Below are 26,188 nucleotides of genomic sequence, written 5' to 3'. Positions count from 1 at the left end.
CGTTACTGGATTATGCAATAAGGTTGGCGATGTTTGGATCCTGTGTCTCAACTCTGTTTTCAATTATCATCTTAGCGTATGCTCGATTACACTAACCTCTAGCGCTTAAAAGTGGAACTAACCGCTGGCGCACAGAGAAACAAAACACAGGAAAATTCACTCAGTGTCCATTCTTTATAATCCCTATTCGCTGGATGTACACTTAGCAAATTGGAAAAACAGGTTATCAGTTAAGGCCTTTCTTTTGCACTTGGATACGAAACCAATTAATTTTCCTTTCATACCACTGAATTCAGAATGATTGATTGCATGAACATGATAATTGTTATTTTAATCTGAGCACTAAAAGTCTAGAAATATTGAACTGAACTTTTGTACTGAAAATTTTTAATCGCACAGGCAGCACTACCCAGTTCCCTTAACTTGTCTGAGGAACCTCATCTCCGCCGTTTGTATTCTATCTTTCTGTTTTTTCGTTGGAGCCCAAGTTTCACATCCATACAATGTTGTGGGAATTGCCATAACTTTATACATTTTTACCTTTGTTTCTTTTCTAACTTTATTTTTGAACGTTCTCTGTATTTTTCCACATACCGTCTGAAATTTATTTATTTTAGAATCAATATCTCTTTCCATATTGTAACTAATATCACAGCCCAAATATTTGAAACTAGACACCTGTTCTATACTTTGATTTTCTAAAATAATTTTGGATCTCACTGGATATTTTCCTATAAATGCCATCGTCTTTGTTTTTTTTACTGATATCTTTAGATCATATAATTTACATATTTTATTTAATTCATGTAAATATTTCTGTAAGTCATCTTAATTTTTCTGCATTATGATTAAATCATCTGCAAACAAAAGATTATTTATATATACTTTATTATCTACTCTTATTCCTGGATTCACTAAAACTTTCCATTTATTTAAAATGTCGTCCATGCATAAATCGCGAATCGCCAGCAATTAGCTTATAAGTTCGGTCACCTGCATTGAGAGGAAAATCTTTGGAATTGAATTGAATTTTGGGACGGGGGCACTAAGAGCCAACGCTGCGAACGTTCACGTTCTGTTGCGCTAACCCTCAAGCAGGGGAGTCGGTAGACAAATTTATTAACCATTTCAGTTTGGACTTAAAGACTGAAGTATAAGAATTATTTAAGCATGTCAGTAAACTAGCGATTCAGAAAATTGAAAAATACGAGTTACATGATTCATATTCAAGGTTTGTAAATTTAAATGATTTATTCAACCCAGCAAATAACGTACAGATAAATATGTTAATAATGTTAATGCATTCACAGTTAAGGTTAAACAATGAGCTACTTCAAGAATATAAAAAGTACTGATTCTCACTTTGAAAGAAATAGTTTTGAAACAATCATCCAACACTTTCAATGTTAAAGTTGACGTTATTGAGGATTACGAGCTCTCATGTTGAATTACCCTGAATTTACACCTGCTGTATTGAAATGTGTCTGGGTTTCTTGTGCATCTGTTGAATAAATTGATGTATGAAACCTTTCTTATCATTATTTTGACGTCCAATGCGTAATAAAGGGTTATTTTTCACGTAAAAATCTCTTTCCAATTTATACGAAATTATTGATATTATATTACAACTAATTAGCGATAAAACGCTAAATACATAGTATAAAATTTTAATCACAATTTCTTTTTCGAAATTAATACGGAATTCCACGGTCTATAGTCCATGATTTAAGTTACTCGTCGCAGTTGATAAAGCGTCGTAAAATAATCAATTAAAAAGTTCTTCATTGTTCTATAAATACTTTTAAAAAGTTACTCGTAGATTGCAACAGAAAGCAAGTAAATAGAGAACAAGTAAGGCACAGTAGTCCAACGGAGTACGACCCACGCCGCCTTCTTTGTACACGATAGAGGGACTCTAGAAGACAGTTAACCTAAAACTATTTTCCTCTCTCCCATCGGACAACAAGTCCCGCTCCCTGCTGATTAGGAAGAGAAAAGGGAATTGGTTGGGTCACTGTCTGAAAAGAAACTGCCTACTGAAGGATGCACTAGAAGGAATAGTGAATGGAAGAAAAGTTCGTTGCCTAAAAAGATATCAGATACAAGTCTCGCAAGAAGGGATTACCGACGATAGGAATGTGAACGAAACAATTCGATAAGGAAGGGCGGGCGACAGGAAAGGTCACGAGATAACTTGAATGATATTCATCAGTACAGTCGGAAGAGGAACGACATCGATAGAATCAATCTTGCATTGTGATAATTACGTTACTGTTTTAGTTTCAGTTCCACTGCATGGGATTACGTGTCTTGTTCCAAGTGCGTTAGTTTTATTATGTAGTGATGGAGCGTTCCCCTCGCAGAGTATCATTATTTTATTCCCAAACATAATGTTGCGCGTTTAATTCGCTTCGAATTTTTTTCTTGCTACGCTCTTCATTTCCACAGGCAATGTCCCCAACTGTTCATCTCCTTGGAAGAGGCAGTACTTCCGTCGGCCCATACTTCTCGCTCCCTCGGCATGCCTACATACACACATCAAAACAGACAGCAACGCCACCACTGTTTTTCGGTAATCGTTCCTTGCACGAGTTATAACAGACAACATTAAGATACCAGTTTACATGGATCGTATGCGAAGGATAAGAGGAAGGCGGGAAAATAGGGAAGATTGAAGAATGCTGAGTTTGCAGTGAAAGACCTGCCCTTGGGCAGAAAGCTATTAATAAAACGAGACATACGATTCACGTTTAGTTTCCTCAGCAGTTACGGTCATACAGTATGTAGACAACATTAGTTGCTTCTTATCTGACGCTCACGCCTATTCATTAGCAAGTATAGTCTATTAGCTGCTTCCACAGATGGCAATGATCGTATTCCGAATCTCAGCGCTGAGCAATCTGATGGCATCACGGTGTTCCGAATTTCAACGATGACGTCACTGATGCTCCACCGGTGCCATCATCTTGCAGAGGTGGTGGCAGTCTCCATTAGCCGCCATCAGTGAATCTGATTGGTTCTTGTATAGGGCGGGAATTAGCAGACGAATGGCATGTGCACTGTTGTGTCATGGCGGTGTGTTCTGCTGTATTGTTTGTAATGAGCACAACGTAAAAACAATTTGTTAATGGCTTATGAGAGAACATGTCAACTGACAATTATTACTAACGGTTCAAGAAATAAATTGTTTATGCTCTCATTTCTTTGAACGAGATGGCAGTACAGAAATTTCGTAAAATTTTGCTAGCGTAGCACAGACAACAACTTATACAGTCGCCATGACAGCCATCAATCCTTCCAGCAGTTTTGTTCCTAATTCGCTGCAGCGTGACGTCATTGTTGTCCACCTGTTCGGTGAGATTCGGAATACGCTCAATAAGTGTACACTTTGACGTGTGCAATATCTAGCGGAGACTTCTTGAACTTCGTCTCCTTTCATTTTTTTTTTCTATTAATATAGACATTACACTTCAAAGTCAGAAGCCTATTTCTAATTTTAAAGTCGCGATTTTAAAACGGGTTTCATCAAACTGACGACAATGATTTTTTCTATTTCACACCCTTGAACACCTACTTGAGTGATGTTTCTGTCAAATATACGAAAATTCTTCTCCATGTCTGCGTACTCCAATCTCTTACATAGTAGAAGTTTCTCACTTGACGACTCGGAGCACGTTAAATGCAAATTTTCTTAAAATGAAACAGATAAAATGTCCCCCATCCTCGGACAGTGTCTCCCTGCACTGTGACTTTGGCTTGGAATATCTAAATCGAAATCAGAGAAGGTCACGCCACAAATCTTGCACGGTGCTTCAAAAGGCAGTTCCCATGTCATTTGGTTGCTAGGGCACGCCTGTTGGGAAGTCTTTCAATCTTGCAGAGATGTAGTCTAGATACCGTTCCGACTTCAAAGAAGGAAACGTTTTCAACACTTTTTAATCCCTCTTAAGAATATATTAGCAAGTAAAGTAGTGAAGTTCTTACTACATTATCAGTGTTATCGTTTTAATCTGTTGATTAAATTAAGGTTGTGTTAGTTTCAGGGTTCTATTCATAGACATTTCGCTAGCCCGCGCTACGAGAGTGCTAAACTAGCCCCGCCTATCGACTAGTTACTTGTACAGGTTTCATATCATATTATATTGCTGACACTGGTTTCTGAATACGAAAAACGTTAGTTCGCTGGTCATCCGCTGGAAGCCCACGCTAAGAATGTCTATGAATACGACCCTTGGTTTGGAATTGAATAATCACTTGAACTTCAAATACACATAAAATATTTCAACGGCTAAGAAGTGATACCTCATATCTACAAATATGTTCATTTAGTTTAACTACATTATTATTATTATTATTATTATTATTATTATTATTATTATTATTATTATTATTATTATTTAGAATAACTAAGTTATTATTAGGTTCACAAAATTGGACAGTTAACTGATATTTTTGCTCTTGAGTAGAAGATCTTGCAAAGCAGAAACATGTATGAAAAGTTTGTCTATCTTCAGAGAAATTAGGAGAAATTAGTTTTTAAAACAGTTTTCTGCTTCACCTGATAATTCACAGACACGAGATATCACTTCTTAGCCATCGATATAATTATGTTTTTTTAAAGTAAGATATAATTCTAAATGCTCATAATTTCTTCATTTCTATACAGTCTTAAAAATTCTGTCACATTGTACAAGAAATGGGATTTTTTTGCATCACCACTCATTGCCATAACTTCATCGTAGATGTTGTGTGTTTTCTCAGGACTGGACTTAGAGACTCAGGATCCTTCAGCCAGTTAACAGAGTCGGGCCTCCATTTTGGTGATTTCTAGAATTTTACAGGACTTTCGGAAACTTTCTATACGAATACAATATCGAAATATCTAAATAGAAACTTCGATCATGTTTCTGTAATGCTGTACTACCATTCTTTAATCATTTCCGGAAAATTCTGTGTTACTGGGTTGTTCTATAAAATTTTAAGTCCTCAACATTGGTTTTATATTTCTTGGAAGTTATTCTTAATTTTATTACAGAGCCACCGGCGTGGCTCAGTAGGTTAAGGCGCTTGCCTGCCGGTCTGAAGTTGGGTTCGGGTGCGGGTTCGATCCCCGCTTGGGCTGATTACCTGGTTGGGTTTTTTCCGAGGTTTTCCGCAACCGTAATGTGAATGCAAGGTAATCTATGGCGAATCCTCGGCCTCATCTCGCCAAATATCATCTCGCTATCACCAATCTCATCGACGCTAAATAACCTTGTAGTTGATACAGCGTCGTTAAACAACCAACTAAAAAAATAAAAAATAAAAAAAAATTATTACAGAGAAAATTGTGAAATTAGATAATAAATCGGGAAAAGAAGTAAATATGTTAATATATGAATTTAAATAGGCTTATGCAAAATGAAATATATATATATATATATATATATATATATATATATATATATATATGCATTTGAAGATAAAACCCTCGAAATATGCATTTATGCAAAATAAAGTCGGCTTCATTCGTACGCAAAAGTCACGATTGGCAAAGATTCTTTCTCAATTTTTCAATATGCAAAATCTGTAAAAACATGCAATTGAATTAATTTTTTTAGTAGGTTATTTTACGATGCTTTGTCAAGATCTTAGGTTATTTAGCGCCTGAATGAGATGAAGGTGATGATGCTGGCGAAAGGAGTCCGAGGTCCAGCACCGTAAGTTACCCAGCATTTGCTCATGTTGGGTTGAGGGAAAACCCCGGAAAAAACCTCAACCAGATAACTTTCTCCGACCGGAAAACGAACCCGGGTCACCTGATATCGCTGGCAAGACGCACTAACCGTTACTCCACAGGTGTGGACTGCAATTGGATGAAGTTCCGCGATCTAATTATAAGTATTAATGCTAATTTCTCACTTCTTAACGTCATAACTTCTTTACAGTGTTAATATTATAAAAATTAACTAGTCAGCCAGGTTATTTTTATAATATTAACACTGTAAAGAAGTTATAACGTTAATCAGTGGGTATAGAAGTGTTAAAACAGTGTATCCAACAATGAAAAATTAACATAATTTCCCGTGTTCTGTCTCCGCAATGCGTACCGTTTCGTCCTCAATGAAGGGGAACCATAAGTAGTGATTAATTTCAGGAGGTTATTCTTTGAGATATTTCAAACAAAAAGTATTAATACAATAATTATTGCACTCGTTTTTACTTTCTTTCCTAGATAAAAATTGATTTATGTGAAACATTTCATACCGTGTTTTGGAAAAGCCATTGATTTAATTCCTAATAGGCCTATGCTCAGTCAATTTAAGAGAACAGTGTATGATGATAATAAACGATTGAAAGAATTTTAGTTTTGCCCTTTAAATATTAAGAAATTTGATGCCTTTCAGAACGAAAAGTTACATAAACATATTTTTAATCTTTCTTCTTTTTGGCTTTTCTGTACAAAAAATTTCAAAATTGAAGTAGGATACTCCCACAACTTCAGAAGACGTTACTAGCAAGCGGTAGTTTTCTGCCTACTAAATTATATTAATATGAACTACTCTCCATTAGTAAAAACAAGTGATAACTGACAAAAGGGGTGAAATGTCTTGTGTGGAAGATTTTCAGAAGTTACTGGTCATGTATTGCGAGAGCAATTACGAGTAGTAAATGTGGTTAAGATAAATCTTAATGGAAAATTCAGGAAATAAATAATTCTTCTTTTTCATCATCATTGGAGTCGGCTTGGTTGGCGCAGTTGGTTTAGCGCTGACCTTCTATGCCAGAGGTTGCGGATTCGATCCCGGGCCAGGACGATGGCATTAAATTGTGCTTAAATGCGACAGGCTCATGTCTGTAGATTTACTGGCATTTAAAAGAACTCCTGCGGGACAAAAATTCCGGCACTCCGGCGACGCTGATATAACCTTGGCAGTTGCGAGCGTCGTTAAATAAAACATAACATTAATATTCATTATCATTGAGTACTTCCATTCCATTTTAGTATATACTCCTTTTATATAGGCCTACATGTAGGGAATTAGGCTACTGTTTAAGGCAATTCAATTTCTAAAGGAGAAGATTTTTAAAGGACAATCAATATTCACATTATTATAAGTAGTAGGCATAAGAGATAGACCTACTTATTAATTCTGAGTAAGCTGTGATGAAATTCCATTTTAGATGCAGTATACTGTAGATTTTCAGAGCCTATATTTTTAATTTTAGAGCGTATTCTTCGATTTTAAAGCCTATTTTATACCTTTACTAATCCTATTTTAGACACTTAGGGCTTCCGGTGGATGATCAGCGAACTAACGTCTTTCGTATTCATAAACCAGTGTTAGCGATGTGATATGATATGAATCCTGTACAAATAATCAGTAGATAGCCGGGGCTAGTTTAGCACGCTCGTAGCGCGGGCTAGCGAAATGTCTATGAATATGTATGTATTTATTTACACTGCAAGTGGGCATGCACCCGGTGGCAGTGGTATACACAATATAAACAATACATAATAAAGAAGTGATAAGCAATATTTAGAATACACAATACAATTATACAATACACAATAGGCCTACAATTTTATACACAATACAATAAGAATACACAATATAATTTAACACAATAATAATAAAACATAAATAAAATACCTAATTTTACATTACAACCTACATTATTATGTACAGGCCCTACATAAGTTTCAATAGTCTTTCACTTTATTCTCATCTCACTCACTGTAGTGGCACTATGACGCATTTCACTGACACTTTAGCACACATTTCACTGACACTATAGAACACATTTCATTGACACTATAAATTATCACTGATCGGAACTATTCACTGCACTGTAAAACCTTAACTTCACTGACTCACCTGGCTTCACTGATACAACAGTTCAAATAAGTCAAATAATTACACCCTTATGCATACTGTACTTATAAACAGAACTACATTTAAACTAAACATTTCTAGTCTAAGACCCACTTACACGCTATTTTTAAATAATTTACAATTCAAACCAAGGAAGTAACTCGTCAGGCTAAATAAATACATGTCACCTTAAAAAATTAAATGTTAAATGTCGCCTTAATTTTAATTTGCACTTTATACACAACTTTTTAAATTATTCTTGAATCTCCTTAAGGAAGGACAGCCCTCAAGGACCGCTGCAAGTAGGTCATTCCAATCATTTATAGTTCTATTTAAAAATGAGAATTTACCTACATCCGTTTTCTGTTTCCTACATTTGATTTTAAAATCATGATCGTTCCTACCATAGTACGTTGGCTTTTCTAACCGAGCCGTTATGTCTACCCATGCTTTCTGACCTAGATGTGCTCTATACAGTGATGTTATTCTAGTTTTCCTACGTCTGTTTTCCAAAGTTTCCCATTTAATTTCTGTATCGTTCCCATCTTCTCTTTTACCTTTAACAAATTTAGCTGCCCTATACTGGATTCTTTCTAAGGAGTTTATCTGATATATTCTATAGTGATCCCAGAATGTAGTTCCGTATTCCATTAACGGTCGCACTAACGTTAGATATGCTATTTCCCTCGATTTGGGGCTAGCCTTTCTCAAGATTCTCATAATAAAGTGAAGTGCCCTCCATGCTTTACCCGTAACATTATCAACATGCTCTCCCCAAGAAAGTTTGGAGTTTAAATACACTCCTAGGTATTTACAACATTGTTCTTGCTGAATTACAACACCACTGAATTCGTAATTAAGACTAGTTTACTCTCGGGTTTTACAAAATGTTATAGATTTACTTTTAGAACCATTTACTTTCATCCTATGCATTAACGCCCAGTTATAAATGTTATTCAAGTCTGTTTGAATAGCATCTACATCTGAATTATTTCTAATCTTTCTATAGATAATGCAGTCATCTGCAAATAGCCTCACATTTGATGTAATATTCTGGCATAGGTCATTTACGTATATTATAAAGAGTAATGGACCCTTAAAATCTAGAACCGTAAAAATCCGAAGTCTAAAGACGACATGATTTCATACAGCGCTGACAAAAGCTGTTACCCACTTTGGAAGTGAATATCTGACAACGCAAGCGGGTCTGAGTGGGGGAGCTCTGTTGCCTACTACAGAACTGGGTAGGTTGATGTGTACAAGGGTTGTCCATGCGGCAGTGAAAGTAAGTTATTTGTCGTTTCCTCTCTAACTATTTTGCATGTGATGATAAAATTATTTGGCAACTGAAAAAATGAACAATATAATTTTTCAGAGTATGAAATTATATTACTGTGTAATATGCGCCAATAGCAATGTAGCTAATAACATACTTTTTATTTTGACGTAAATACGGGAAGGTAATTCGATAAAAACTGCATAAGCGTAGTAACAATCAGCGCTGCGACAATTTCAGTTGTCAATTACTCAGTAACGGTGGGGATAATAATCTGTTTGTAAAATAATCACAAAATAAAGATCTTCAATTCTGTTATTGTAACTGAAATGAGTTTTCCATTTAGTTTTACATTAATATTTGCAAACGTTCATGTGTTCAATCTAAACGGTACGAGATGGATCTGGACATATTGCGTACTAGATACATATTATTACTTTCTTATTCATACAAGGCCTAATATATTATAAAAAACAGAATTTTTAAATAAGTTATTGGAAATATTTAATTGCACTTTTGTAGTTTGAGTCTAGAGTCGTGGCATGTGTAAATATCCAAAGCAAAAAGCACTTCAAAATTAAAACATTTAAATTAAAACAAAATGAGTATTTTTAACCCAAAATGTAAGTCATTTTCTTATACATACTGTACACTTGAGTACGTTGTAGGCATGACTGAATTTCTTACATGGTACAAACAGTCGTGGATCATAACCAGGCACAGCTTGCTTCGTTTGCTTACCTCGTCAGGTAGTGCTCTTCAAGACGGGTAAATATAAAGACGACAATTGAGGGGTTTGCCGGAAAAAGGGCGTATACGTCAATATGGCGAATTGAGATACATGCAATCTAAGATTTTAAAACGCACCTGAATAAAATGTTATACACGCACGCAGCCCTGTCCTGCAGGTATGTACAGTACAATCAAAACAAAATTTCGCTACTATAATTATTCACTACATTTTAAACCGTTTTCCCGAAGAAGGGCGTATAGGTCTATCCGCCTTTCTTCCGGCAAAGCCCTCAATTATCTATCTAGCTCTGAAGGGATAGTCTTTAAGAAAAATAGGGCAACTTATAAATAAAATCACATAACGGTGCAGTATATTGTTAATGAATTCAAATATAAAATTTCGGTGAAGAATATACAGGGTGTTTAAAAAATACGGGGCATAATTTCAGGTATGTATTTCCCACATGTAGACAATCAAAATAGTTCATTACAACATGTGTCCGGAAATGCTTTATTTCCGAGTTGTGGCCTTCAAAACATTGAAATTCACCGGAACGTTTTTCTTTCCGCAGGTCGTTGCCGTCAAAGGCGACATTAAGAGGGCACTCTTGACAGTTCATTCCGAGGCGAAGGTTACATTCAGTGTTGTGTAGGCGTTAGACTGTGTGACATGTATTCAAATCAAACAGACTTACGGGGCAGGCGTTCACAAACTTCCTGGAAAACACCATACCTCATGTTTTAGAAGACACTCCACTGATCAATCGTCAACACATCACTTCTTGCATGATGGCGCTCCTGCACACTTCAGTCGTACGGCTCGCCGGTACTTGGATCGAAGGTTTCCTGATCGATGGACAGGTAGAGGTGGCCCAATTGCTTGGCCTCCACGCTCAACTGATCTGAACCCTCTCGATTTCTACTTGTGGGGCCATTTAAAATCATTGGTTTATTCGTCTCCGGTGCCTGATTTGGAATCCCTTCGGAATCGAATTGTGGCATGTTCTGAGGACATACGCAATACTCCTGGAGTTTGGGATCGTGTTCGCAGGTCAATGAGACATCGATGTGAGGTCTGTATTCAAGCAGGAGGTGGACATTTTGAACATCTTCTGTAATGACAACGACCTGCGGAAAGAAAAACGTTCCGGTGAATTTCAATGTTGTGAAGGCCATAATTCGGAAATGAAGCATTTCCGGACACATGTTGTAATGAACTATTTTGATTGTCTATATGTGGGAAATACATACCTGAAATTATGCCCCGTATTTTTGAAACACCCTGTATAAGAAAACAAACAAATGAAGTTAAGTGAAAAGGAAGAACGAGACAAGTAATTAGAATCCAACCCTATGGTAAGAGTTCTAAAACTGATCTCATCACTCGAAGTAACTATGTACTAGTAAGATCGTATCAAGAGTGTCCTATTTACCTTGTGCACCTATTATAACTTTTTTGTTTGGATAGGAATTGGAATTTTTGGTTTTGAGCGTTATGTTAGAACGAGGGGTTAACATGAGTGTTGAGATTTGGTGCATGTAACGACATTATGATACAAGACACACGTGGCGTCATCAATTTTTTACATAATTAATTATTTTTATTATTGCAGCAATATTGTATAATAATAATAATAATAATAATAATAATAATAATAATAATAATAATAATAATAATAATAATAATAATAATATATTTACATAATAAAATATCGATCATACTCTTTTGTTATTTCTTATGTAACTGAAATGCATGCAGTTCCGGGATCCAAGGGTAAAAAAAAAGTTTATTTTAGGGGTACGCTAGCAAAAAAGATTGAATACCACTGGTTTAGCCAATGCAAACAATTTTTTGAAATAAATGAAGGCGCTTACGCTACTGGTAGGGAAAAGAAGGGTAAGAGTTCGCACGTTTTGGATTTTGAGCTCTAGTTGCTTAGTAGTTTAGTTAATACATGTGAAATTTTTAAAGAAAATAGAAGAATATTTCCAAAAACATGGACATGGTAAAAATCTTAAAATAATACTAAATTCTTCTTCAATTAATTATACATTAGGTACTGAAAATGCGAACTCTTAGACGACATATGGTCTAAAAGCACGCAGTAGTAAAGTTCAAGAGTACGCTGTATGTAGGCCTAATATTTTTGTAGGCCAATTTCCTATAACTGATCTTGAGACCTTGGCGATAACTGACCTACTTTTGTAATATACAGACAAAATATCACTACTTCTTCTGTTACGTAAAAGCAATTATGTTTTTATTATTATACTCCAATTTTACAGAGAACCCTATTTTACCTGAGATAGGTACAGTATGTTAGGTTTATAAATACATAATAATAATAATAATAATAATAATAATAATAATAATAATAATATGATATTGATTAATGAAGTCTCTTATTGAATTAATCTTACGTTTCAATTATGAAATTAATACAATTTTACAAATATATTAATTCAGCAAATCTCTACAAAGTTTTATAATTTATGCACATTAATAAATGAAATGCAATGAGATGAAATTATATACTAAAATACGATCTTATATTTCAATTCACAAGTTTCATGAAATGTATACTATATTATAACCTAAGCAAATAACTAATCCTAATATTCACTAGAATGTAGTTTAAATTTCTGTGGGTTGAAATCTCTGAAGACGTTACACAGTTTTCCGTTAAAAAATGTTGTTACAAGCAGTTTCTAAATTTTATACAACACATTTATCGTGAATCTATTTTAAATTATTATCCTAATTTATTTATATCAACTGTTAATAATAATTCAGTGGATATATACAAATTTTATCATGTGTTCAGAAGAGACAAAGTATATGATTATGTCTCGTGACCAGAATATTGTACGAAATGGAAATATAAAAATTGGAGATTTATCCTTCGAAGAGGTGGAAAAATTCAAATATCTTGGAGCAACAGTAACAAATATAAATGACACTCGGGAGGAAATTAAACGCAGAATAAATATGGGAAATGCGTGTTATTATTCGGTTGAGAAGCTCTTATCATCCAGTCTGCTGTCCAAAAATCTGAAAGTTAGAATTTATAAAACAGTTATATTACCGGTTCTTCTGTGTGTAGTTGTGAAACTTGGACTCTCACTTTGAGAGAGGAACATAGGTTAAGGGTGTTTGAGAATAAGGTGCTTAGGAAAATATTTGGGGCTAAGCGGGATGAAGTTACAGGAGAATGGAGAAAGTTACACAACACAGAACTGCACGCATTGTATTCTTCACCTGACATAATTAGGAACTTAAAATCCAGACGTTTGAGATGGGCAGGGCATGTAGCACGTATGGGCGAATCCAGAAATGCATAAAGAGTGTTAGTTGGGATACCGGAGGGAAAAAGACCTTTAGGGAGGCCGAGACGTAGGTGGGAGGATAATATTAAAATGGATTTGAGGGAGGTGGGATATGATGATAAAGACTGGATTAATCTTGCACAGGATAGGGACCGATGGCGGGCTTATGTCAGGACGGCAATGAACCTTCGGGTTCCTTAAAAGCCATTTGTAAGTAAGTAAGTAAGTAAGTAAGTAAGTTCAGATTACAACTTTTGTGAACGTAATTTACATATCTCGTAAAATCTTGATAACAGCACTTATTTCGGAACACTTGTATTGGTGGGGAGTATTTAGTGTCGCACCTGTCTAATCGACAAACTAGTTGAAGACGTTGTTGTTCAAGTTTGTGACACTCGAATAACAAATGCTGGACTGTTTGCAGGGAGTCATCACATGCACAAATATTTCCACCTTCTGTTTCTATCTTGAACCTTTCGAAATAACTACCAAACTTGCCATGTCCAGATAAGAACTGAGTAAGAACGAAGTTTGGTTGCATTAACTTGGAATTTACTCTATCGTAAATCGCAGGGAAGTATAATTCCCTAGTTAAAGCTCCCTTTGTGCTGCAAACCCAGTAGTCATTATGTTTAAATTATGAACTTGATATTAAAGGAGCTATTGAAGATTATTAATACATTTAGAATGAAATCATTTCCGACGATCGTAGTTTAAATTCAAATAAATACATTTTATGGAGATAAGTTTTCAATTTTGTATAGCCCTATTGCACGAAAATATAAAAAAATATTATTTCAGTGTATTGAGAACTGGTTTCCTGTAATTCTTTCCTAGGTCTGTTTCCCTCCCTGGCGACCGTACGGAGTTTAGACATTTCAGTTATTTCAGCTTGTGTATAAGTGTCCGACTCTGACGCTGCAGGAAGACAAAGATTGTTTTCTTCCAATAAGCTTTAATAGCTATACAAAACTGTGCATTTAATTTTACCTTAAATAAGTAAATTCTGGTTTTAATTTGCGTGTGGTTTAGTTGAGAATATGTGTGTGTGATATATTTGGAAGCCAACTTACTTATCGTACGGGTGCTGTGCTGTAAGTAATCATAACATTCTTATTTCAAGGGTTTCTGTAGTAACCAGTCATCGTGTGTTGTAATAAACTTACACGGCACATTTACAACAGTGATTACGAAACAACGTGCCATCGTGTAAGAATAGTTATATTACATACCATGAAATGTAAGTGACAATTTTTAGATGAAGAATGGAGCTGGGAAATCGAGACCAGTAGGGTCGAGTTTTCCTAAGAATTTGATAACTGAAAAGGCATTTACATTTCGCAGTTAGTGAATTTGCAATAACCGAAAAAAATCAAAGAAAATTGAGGACAGTCATAATCGCAATTCTACATTTTGCAATAATTTGGGAATTATATGAAAAATTCGATTGTATGGCTTTTCAAGTACTTAGGGCAGCCGTGGCGAGAACGGGACTCGCGAGACATTGTGGCTCGCAGTGATAGCTGTGCATTTCGCTTGCTTCTAACCTCCTCCGCCAACCCCCACCCTCTCACTCACTGGAGTCAAACTCCGTTCCATTTGTATTTGCCTCTGACCTGCGAGTGGCATATGTCTCTCTCGGGAGGACGCATTTTTTTGCTGTCAATATGATGAGAATATTAAATGTATGATTTGTTCACAAGTATTATGAGGAAAACGGTTGTATAACATAAAACGGCATTATACTACATGTTACTGATGAAACATTAAAAGGTTAAGTGTTATTGTTGTTATCATCATCATCATCGTCGTCGTCGTCGTCGTCATCATCATCATCATCATCATCATCTCTGTACGTCGATCCTTTTTCAGCAGATGTACGAATAATGCGGTTAGCTCTTCAATTTGAACTCGCTGATTTACTATGTGATGTCAAATGAAAGCTAGCTGTAAGGACTTGAGTGTACCTCGTTTTACCGTGACAACGCTTTTTAGTTTCTTTAGCACTCTGATTGTTATATTATTTATGTCTTAGTTTTATGAAGAATTTTAGATAAGGGCCCAAATAGTAGCTGACGGGCCCTTTTTAAACCCTACTACTACTACTACTACTACTACTACTACTACTACTGTAAGGACTTGACAAATGTTTAACTTTCAAATCTTTGCCAAAAAATTAATATCCGAAAAATTATTTTCAACAATTAAAATAGTAAAAACCAAATTTAGATCACGACTGACAGACAAATATCTTCGTGATCAACTACGACTGGCAGTAAGTGACATAATTCCTGATTTTGAAACTTTGTCGCAGAGACATTCTGAAGACAGTTAATTTTAGGTTATGATATTGTTCATTTATTGTTCATTTCTTTCTTCGTTACACGTACTAAACATAGTTTGTAGCTTTGTACTGTATAAAATATATTTAAGTGCTTGACGTAAGCAAAATGAAAATCAGTTAATAAGTCAGACAATTGCTTCACTTCCCCTTCGGGTGTCCGCCTCCCTCCATAGGTGCTATGCACGTTGCAAGTTACACAGTGGTTCGGCGCACGATTACATTTTCGCCACCACTGACTAAGCGTATGACTTGGTTGCTAGATTTGGTTGCTAATGGCTCGGAATTTAAAATCTATGAAAAGTCAAGTTTGATAATGATATTAGTAAAACTGTAGCTATGTGAGTAAAAAAAAGGTTTAAAACGGATGACATTGTTATCGAAGGAGCTGCAAGTAATGCTTGTGCATCCCTTTTACCCTAAAAATCCAAGCAAAGGTATGAAATCAGTTCTAATCTTTTTAAAAGCGGTGGGGCGCGGCGCTAGAAACGCGGATATTCATATCAGTGAGACGGATTTATTCTCATATTTTGTAGATAAATAGGAAAAAATATTCATCTCCAGCGAGCTTATCGTGTGAATATTTTATGTTGCTGTAAACCAGGCCTGCACAAGGGTTGCGCTCTCCGAGCCGGCTCACAGCTCATGAGCGGAATGCAGATATTAGCTGCGCTCTGTATAAGGGTGGACTGGAGGAAGGGGTGATTTCGTACAAAATATACACAGAAGGAAGTACCATTATGAGTGCTTATGAAATGAATTCCCGTTCAGTGTTTGCAGAACTATCTTGGACTATTACTAATTAATAAAGAAATATTTATTTTACAGAAATAATAGAAATTCTATGGCTACTTAAATGTACAATATCATTTTGTTACATTTTTACTTATCAGTAAAGCTGTTGGCAGCTGAAAGGAACAGTAGCTTACTGATCGTAATGAAACATCAGTTACAGATGTTCGATGTCTGTCTTTATTAAAGTTGATTATAGAAAACAGTTGCTCACAAATATAAATGTTGAGCCAAACATAGCAATCATTTTCACAGCCAGCCTGTGTAGTCGTGGATATTATTGCTAATGTTTAGTCTTGTAAAACTCAACCAGGCTAGTAGTATTATTCAAACGATCTTTAGCCCTTAGGTCACATTGAAGATCAATAAGTTCGAGCTGTAAATCTTTAAATGTTAAATGTTATGTTCCGTCTTTTAGATTCCTCCATACTGAATTGTAGCAGTCGGTAAGCAACGTGAAACTAGTTACTGAGAATAAGCCTACACACTCCACTCCACTAGATAACTGAGTGGTCGTTTCCCTCTCCTCTACCTACAGCAAGTCTATGTCATTCTGACGTATCTTCCTCTCCGTTTCGGCGAGCGGTAAACACCGCTCTCCCGCTCCGAAGGAGCGTGCGCTCTCATCGAGCGCTGTTTGTGCAGGCCTGCTGTAAACGATATCTTTAAATGTTCTATAATGCTGACATTTCAAAATACACAAAATTAAAGGCATTTTTAAAGATGAAAAATGCTCCATTCTTCTCTTCACTTCACCGTAATGTCCATGATTCTGCTTCAGAGAATGTCACACTCTACACAAAGCACTTCATTAGTCTCTTTCTTAGTTATTTTTTAGAGGTCCGCAGAAGATGCTCCTTTTTCTATTAAAAGCTTGCTTTGTCATTGCTATCCTCCTTTTGACTTCCTGGCAGCAGCTCATGTTACTGCTTATAATACACACCAAGTAATTGAAGCTATCCACTTAAGGCTGATTCACAATAAACCGGAAACGAGAATCGGAACGACAACGAAAACGGTAAAATTGTTAAAATGTGTACATTTAAAGGTGAGCATTCACAATTAACGAAAAGCTTGCCGGAGCCCGGGATCGGGAACGGAGAGTATGCCAAGTTTCAACTTTGGCGTTCACGTTTCCGATCACAGCCCACTAGATTCATTCTATTGCCATCTAAAAGCTATTTTGTCGTCGTATATTTTGTAGCAAGAAGACAGTGACATAACCTATGCATTATTTTGTTCTGTGCTATGCGTCATGGAGCAAGTTTTATTTGATGAGATTCTAATATTGAGTGTTGAGGAAAATCCACACGTTTACGATAAGCGGCGCGCCTCGTATAAAGATGAGAAAATGAATGAGAATACGTGGCTTTCAATAGCTGCATCTTTGAACAGCGATTGTAAGTGAATCATATTTTATTACTGTATTGGTTGTATTACACACTACATAATCATGCTTCAATCCAATAACTACTGTTGTGTTCATTTTTGTTCTGTTACAAATGTTTCTTCTCTAATTATTTTACGTTATGGTAGACTTAAAATAGGTTGTGATAATAAAGATGCATGGGCATATTTATAGTATCATACCTAATGAAATGTTTGAGTTGAAATTTCGAAGTTGGTTAACCTGTGTTTATGTTGGCTACCTTGTACTCATGCGAGAACGCCATTGGTCAATTATACACAAATGACATCAGAATGTGTACATATCGTTATTGACATGCATATCGATATGCATAGTCGTCTACGTTCTCGGTTTATTGTGAATAAAAATGTTTATATTCACGTCCTCTGCTTCTCGTTTTCATTCTGGTTCTCGTTCCCGGTTTATTGTGAACCAGCCTTTATTCTACTACCTCATTTAGTTTTCGCAAGTTTACCTTCTTTATTTTTCTTCTTATGACCATGGTCTTGTTTGCATTTATCTTCATCTCATACTGTTCACAGCTATCATTTAGCTCCAGTAGCATATCCCTTGGCTAGTTCACAATAAACCGGGAACGGAAAGGACAACGCGAACGAGAACGGAAATAATGTAAAAATAAATGTATTTAAATGTAAGCATTAGCATTCACAATAGTTAATTGTGAATGTTCACATTTAAATATATTTATTTTAACAATATTTCCGTTCTCGTTCTCCTTGTTCCGTTCCCGGTTTATTGTGGAACGGCATTTAGTGTCATCTCGTCTTCTGCTAACGATGCCACATCATCAGCAAATCTTAGTTATTACACTTTATTCGTCTCCTCCTACTATCACCCCTCCCATGTTCTGAAAGCAGTTCTTTACTAAATCCTCCAATTAGGGGAGCTACTCATAGACATTTCGTTAGCCCGCGCTACGAGCATGCTAAACTATTCCCGGTTATCGACTGGTTACTTGTACAGGATTCATATCATATCTTATCGCTAACACTGGTTTATGAATACGAAAAACGTTAGTTCGCTGATCATCCACCGGAAATCCGCGCTAAAGGTACGTTTTCCTCGGTGCGATTATCGCGATGATCGTTCAACGATTATTGTTGAACAATGAAACGTTGAACGATAATCGTTGGTTACCATTTTGCTCCGAGCGTCTGCGATTTGTTGATTTTTCACTAGTCGCGTGTTTTCATTCGCAATCACATCGTTCTAGAAATCTAGAGGAAGATTATGTTTAACAGAATGAGTTTAATGAGTTGACGTGAAAGATTACTTAAATGCCTTTTGATTGAGGAGATGGAAGACGACGAAATACTTCTCCATACGTATGGGATGAAAAGAGCCAGAAAACAACGTCTGCTTGAGCTCAAAAATGAAGAGAGACCGTATCAGAAAGTTAAATAACATAATTAATAACTTGATTTTCAAACTTTATTGACAAACTCAGGCCATATATTGTTCTTGACCCTTTGATCCTTGTAGGACGAATGTGACAGCTGCCACAATAAGGAATGATTCTTCACTTCCTCGACAAGAATTTCATCATCCGCGTCAGAAAACGAAGGAGCCATGATGTATGTCTTTCTCACTTCAAACGTTAGAGACCGACGATTATATTCAACCTTTTCCTGAACGACTATTCAAGACGTACGATCGTCGTTAACGACTCTAGCGGCAGTCGCTCGAAGCAAAACAGCTCCATAGAAAATACAAAGAAATAGTGCTCAACGATTATCGTTGCACGATCATTTCGATAGTCGCACCGAGGAAAACGGTACCTTTAGAATGTCTATGATTACGACCCATGTTGAACAGGGTAGGAGATAAAGGACACCGCTGTCGTACTCTTGTTTTTATTTCATTTCCTCAGGTTAGCAATCCCGACCCTAAAACGAGCGGGCCCGGGTTCAAATCCTGGTTGGGACAAATTACGTGGTTGAGGTTTTCTCTTAACTCATTAAGAGCAAATGCTGGGTAACTTTCGGCGCTGGACCCTGGAGTCATTTCAATGGCATTATCACCTTCATCTCATTCAGGCGCTAGATAACTCTAATATTTGATAAAGCGTAGTAAAATAATCAATTAAAAAAACCACTTCCACTCACTTTTATTCTCATTCCCTGACTTTGGCCTATATTACACTATCAAATTTCTGTGTCACAGAAATTTGATAATAGTACATTATGCAACGAGCCTATAATGATAGTAATTAAGAAAGCGAGTATCGATGTTTATGAAACTCGCTTGCGCTCGTTTCATAATTTTCATACGACTTTTTATGCTCGACCATATTTCTAACTTGAAATTACCGGTATTCAGATGTATACATTTTATTTGCATCTGACAAGATCGGAAGTGACCTTGTTCTAGGTCGTGAATTGTGAGATGTGCGCGGACGCGAAAGTATTGATTTTTTCCGAGGAACAATAATGTCATTGACCTTGATGTATAATCCCGTTAAACTTGATAATATTATAATATTATAACCTTGATTATTGAATTCGACATTGAAAAACGAGATGACAAATTGAATGTATTTGAATATTATTTACAATTAACGCTTATTATTATAGTAACAGAACATAACCTTCTGCGACAGTATTGGATTTCAGCCTCCGTGACTTTTCGCTAATTCTCTTTCGATTGCATATCCGAGAATAATCGATACTTGCGGTTTTATAACGGTACAAAGCTGACTTCTCATTGACTGAACATATGTAAGCTGAGTTATCAGTGGCTGAAGACCTGTACTTTAATGACATGCATTAAAGGACTGCTACCAGGTGTATAATTACTATATTTCGGCATGGTCGAGCATAAAATATATATGATAAAATCTTTTGCAGTATAATATAGCATATATGATCACATCTAGCTGTGACATAGTTCTGTGATAAAAGTTATGGTCATCATCATACCTTTGATAAAATCTGTGACTGAGAAGAAAGAAAGAAAGAAAGATAGAAAATGGCGGACATTAAGTACACATGTTCCGTGAAAACCATAAAACTTTTAATATCACATTTTGAGTCACATGAAATGTTTTATCATCCATTATTAAATACTTAGTATATATAGAATTTCACATCTTCACACTGAAGTTCTCTCAGTAGAGTTTGATGGATTCCTTTTGTATCTTTTCTCCCTACTCCAATCTCTAACCCAAATAATCGGGTTAGAGTGTAAACCTGCTAACAAAAGTAAATTTTACAGGGAAAACAAAGAACTGAGTGTATATTAACTCTGAAACTTCACCACCTGTACTTCGGATTTGAACCTAAAGTTTCAGAGTTAATTTATACTCAGTTTTTTATTTCCCTTGTAAAATTTTCATTTTTTAAGTTTACACTCTAAGCCGACGAAATACATTTTTTCTTTGATTTCTTTAGTATTAGTGCAATAACCATTACTGCATATTTTACAGTTACAACAAGCATAGAACTATTGTGGATCCATTATTAGAACTGTGATGAAAAATATGATAAGAGTTTTGACATAGTGTAATGTAGTCAAAATTTTACATTTGATCATATATATTTGATCAAAAATTTTATCATATTCTGTGACACAGAAATTTGATAGTGTAATATAGGCCTTTGACTCGTTTTCCATATAATGATCAGAGAGAGCATTTGGTGTACGTAAACCGTTGAGTTAACTGCTACATGCACTATATCGTAATCTATTAGGGAGCAATGAAGGGAGGGGGTGAATGTCGTCGTGTCGCTACAATAACGACGACTGGAGTACAGTTCCTGCAGCAAATTAACTTTACTATTCAGTAATTTCACTTTATAACATTAAATAACGTATTGTTTATATTTAACATTTAATTACAACATACATAGTTCTGTGTTACATGATTTTTCAAAGTTTTTCTGCTTTCATTTCGTCAGACCACAATAATCGCATTGATTTTTCAAACAGAGCTGCAGTGGTAACATGATTTACTTTCTCTAGCTCTTCGGATGTCAATAGAAACATTTTGCCCACACCTTCAGTTTGATGTGCCCCAAAAAGAACATTAGCAACGGATCTGTTTGCAATATTTGTCGTTTCGTCTATAGATACCCACAATTTTTCATCTTTTAAGGTTTCTCTAATTTCACTTAAGACATCTTCATAACATTTTGCTAAATAACCCGTACGCAGAGTAGATTATCGGGATAGTGTTCTACCTGAATATTTTTTCAAAAATGAACTGACACATGGGTGTTTCAGTTTTTAAATGGAATATTTGTCCTAACGAACATGTGGCCTAAGTCTTGGTAAAAATCACATCCCATATTTGAACTCGTGGGAATAGCTTCGACTTTCTTCAAATTCAAGAACTTGAAACATTCCTTGTATCTTTTAGAGTTGTAGTGTTTTTGTACATGGTATCTCTTGTTACCCAGTAGATCGGACAGCACATATAACATCAGAGAGCTCTGTGCGTACAATGACTGTACCTTGTAGGTAGGACCCCTTCCCTCACCCCATTGAAGCAGTCAAAGCTCTCGGTATAGTAAACTTGTGTCCACTGATAACGTACCCCATCTGTTATCTTTGATAATGATTTACTGGTTAGCCTCCTCTCTTTCCAATCCATACCAGTTTTCTTCGGGGACATGCGTTAATCCTTGGCCGACGCGTCACGCCCATGAACTGACGGTACCTGCGGTTGTGACTTTCATTAGCTCAGCCAGTCTGCAGTGTCGTTTGCAAGTTTCTGCGAAGTTGCGACGCTGGGGGGCGCGTAACGAAGCGGTGGAGGCCGCTGGATGATTAGTTCTGCCTCGTTATATTCTTCCTCGTGTTGCGCTGTTCAGTTCGTAGCTTACAGTACAGGACGGTACAGGTGGGCTGCCTCATGCTGAATGCGTATTATGCTATCTCATACCGTACAGTTTCCGGCAGTTCTGGGAGTTTCAGCTTGCTATTCTAAAATGAAAATATGTTTAGAAATATCAAAATAAGACAGGATGATCACTGATCGGGTCAAAGATCTTAATAATAATAAAATGTAAAGCGTCCAATGGGCAAAAGTCCATATGATTCTAGTCTAGAAGGTTGTTGAGATATACACTGAGTGTCACACTGTACACTACACTGACTCTAGTTTGTACAAAATTGAATCAGCGATACTGATCTCTTGTTACAGTACAAGGTATGGTAAGTGTCACACTGTTCACTACACATTCATTCATTCATTCATTCATTCATTCATTCATTCATTCATTCATTCATTCATTTTATTCCATAGATCTTACATGAGCAATGAAGCTTTGAGATGTGGAACAAGTCAACATTTTACAATATTACAATTACAATTTTTACAAATTTTTATAGTTTTACAATTTAGTAATTTTCTAAAATTTTTACAATTTTGTGCAATTTTTTACCTTTTTTTTTTTTTTTTTTTTTTTTTTTTTTTTTTTTTTTTTTTTTTTTTTTTGCGAGATGTAGTGAGATGAGATGAGGTCCGAGGATTCGCCAAAATATTACCCGGCATTTGCCTTTTGGTGGGGGAAACCTCGGAAAAACCCAACCAGGTAATCAAATCAAAGGGGGGTAATCAAATCAAAGGGGTTGATGCCAAGGACTCGCCATAGACCATCCGGCTTCAGTCCCACGGCTGGGGAAAACCTCGGAAGAAACCAAAGACCAAAGGGGGATCCAACCCAAGCCCGAACGCAGCTCCGGATCAGCAGCCCAGCGAGTCTGCCGACTGAGCTACATCGATGGCTCTACTAAAAGGTCCACACCTGTGGAGTAACGGTCAGCACGTCTGGCCGCGAAACTAGGTGGCCCGGGTTCGAATCCCGGTCGGGGCAAGTTACCTGGTTGAGGTTTTTTCCGGGGTTTTCCCTCAACCCAATACGAGCAAATGCTGGGTAACTTTCGGTGCTGGACCCCGGACTCATTTCACCGCCATTATCACCTTCATTTCATTCAGACGCTAAATAACCTAGGTGTTGATAAAGCGTCATAAAATAACCCAATAAAATAAATAAATAAAATCTACTAAAAGTATACAATACATAGCCAATCAGATTATTAAATTTACAAACGCAAACGATCATTCATGAGTTGAGCTATATGTATAATACAAAACAAGTTAATTAAATTTAAGGCATAAACAATTCAACCAGTTGTGATATACAGCAATTGATAATACATATCATACAAACTACTTCAAATTACAAACACAAACAATTTATCGAACACATATACATTCGTGACAGGCCTGGTGGAAAGACTTCCTGGTGCAGATGCGATGGTGGAAACCATGGATCGCAAAACGCGTCGCTACGTGCCTCAGTTCATATTCTGCTCGTATCCATTCCTTATTTACCATGGCGTCAGTACTGTAGAAGCTTTCACTTATGGAGTCCCTCTTCACTCGGAGCTCTCGTAGCAGGTCCTCACATGCTGGTGTAGATAGTAGTAGCATTCGCAGTCTCAGGTCTTCAACCAAGAAAGTTTCCCTGGCTAAGACATAAGCATATATTGATAGAGAGAATTTTGAAACTACTAGCACCCTTTTCAGGTACCTTGGTTTCAGGCTTTCGAGCTCTTGTAGCTGTCTGTGTCATAGATATTCCCATATGATTTCTAACTCATATGTGAGTGAGGGTAGTACTTTAACCCGAAAGAGTTCCATAGCTGTATTTATTGACATTCTTTGTAGATGTCTAATGTCACTTATGCTTCTGATTGCGGCTGTAAGGCTTTCCTTTAGATGGACTGAAAAGGTTGACCCGGTCGGTATGGCATAGTTGCGTCCCGCGGTCAATTGGGAGGCCTAGGCATGGCATAATTGCGCCCCGAAGAAATCAGGTAGCTAAAATGTTATGTTTTATTTAACGACGCTCGCAACTGCCAAGGTTATATCAGCGTCGCCGGATGTACCGGAATTTTGTCCCGCAGGAGTTCTTTTACATGCCAGTAAATCTACTGACATGAGCCTGTCACATTTAAGCACACTTAAATGCCATCGACCTGGCCCAGGATCGAACCCGCAACTTTGGGCATAGAAGGCCAGCGCTATACCAACTTGCCAACCAGGTCGACGAAATCAGCTAGCAGAAGGGACATAGCAGAAGGGATCACACACAATAAATGAACTGCATTTTTTGTTTGTGCATCGATATCTTAACCCTACGGTACAGGGTTTCGAAAATTGAAACTTAGAACCATTGTGAACTATTAACTCTTTACCCTTTTCACTAAACTTAACATTTTAAATTAACCTCACTATACGCCACAGACGGTGTGAAAATCATTAATAAAACGTCAAGACTGCTAAGTCCCCATATTCCAACGGCTCACTCATTTGAATATGTCAGTTAATAAAGTACTGCCAACTTCATGATATTCATTTTAACGATAGGCTATTGATAATCACTGCAGAAACAGTAGAAAAACAGTTAATAAAGTACTGTCAACTTCATGGTGTTCATTTTAACGGTAAGCTATCGATAATCACTGCATAAACAGTAGAAAAACAGTTAATACTGCCAACTTCATGGTATCGAGTATCGAGTCAACACCTGTGGAGTAACGGTCAGCACGTTTGGCTGCGAAACCAGGTGGCCCGGGTTCGAATCCCGGTTGGGGCAAGTTACCTGGTTGAGGTTTATTCCGGGGTTTTCCCTCAACACAATACGAGCAAATGTTGGGTAACTTTCGGTGCTGGACCCCGGACTCATTTCACCGGCATTATCACCTTCATATCATTCAGACGCTAAATAACCTAGATGTTGATACAGCGTCGTAAAATAACCCAATAAAATAAAATTAAAAAATTAACGGTATCGATAATGAATATTAAATCGCATAAGAAATCAATAAGGTTGGTTGATTATGAGGCTCGAGTTTCCGTAATGTATTTTTCTCCACCTATTTCATCGGGGCGCAACTATGCCATCCCCTTTTCTCTACCTGATGGGAACGGGGCGCAACTATGCCCACAAAACAGAGACCCTTTTTTATCTGCTGCATTTTATCTGACCGTGGGGCGCAACTATGCCCTTGCATTGTAATCCGTAGGTACTTAAATTGTCGCTTCGGCGTCAGCGTAAGTCCTCCGCAGACGATGTAGTCATCTTTACTTAGTCGTCCTCCTCTCCTAAATACCATTAGTGCGGTCATCAATACATTCACTACTAGTTCGTTTTCTTCTGCCCATTGGGTAATGAGATCCATTCCTTTCTGCAGATCTTTTATGTTATTGGATGCTAGGGCCATATCATCCGAGGTAGCCCTAGCTAGCAGATATATTTTTACCCTTGCGGTGAATTTCGGTGAAAGTTCGGAGGGTCTAATTAATCAAATCCACTCTCCTCCACTCCACGTTGGGCTCCCCTGGCCTCTTTTAAGATGTGACACAGAGAGTGGTGTGCGAAAAGCAACTGGAAGCTAACGTTATAACATCACGGCTACTTCGGCCG

The sequence above is a fragment of the Periplaneta americana genome, chromosome 15 (genome assembly GCF_040183065.1).
Source record: "Periplaneta americana isolate PAMFEO1 chromosome 15, P.americana_PAMFEO1_priV1, whole genome shotgun sequence".
NCBI lineage: Eukaryota > Metazoa > Arthropoda > Insecta > Blattodea > Blattidae > Periplaneta > Periplaneta americana.
The sequence above is the reverse complement of the archived record's forward strand: the minus strand, read 5'-3'. Positions refer to the sequence as shown.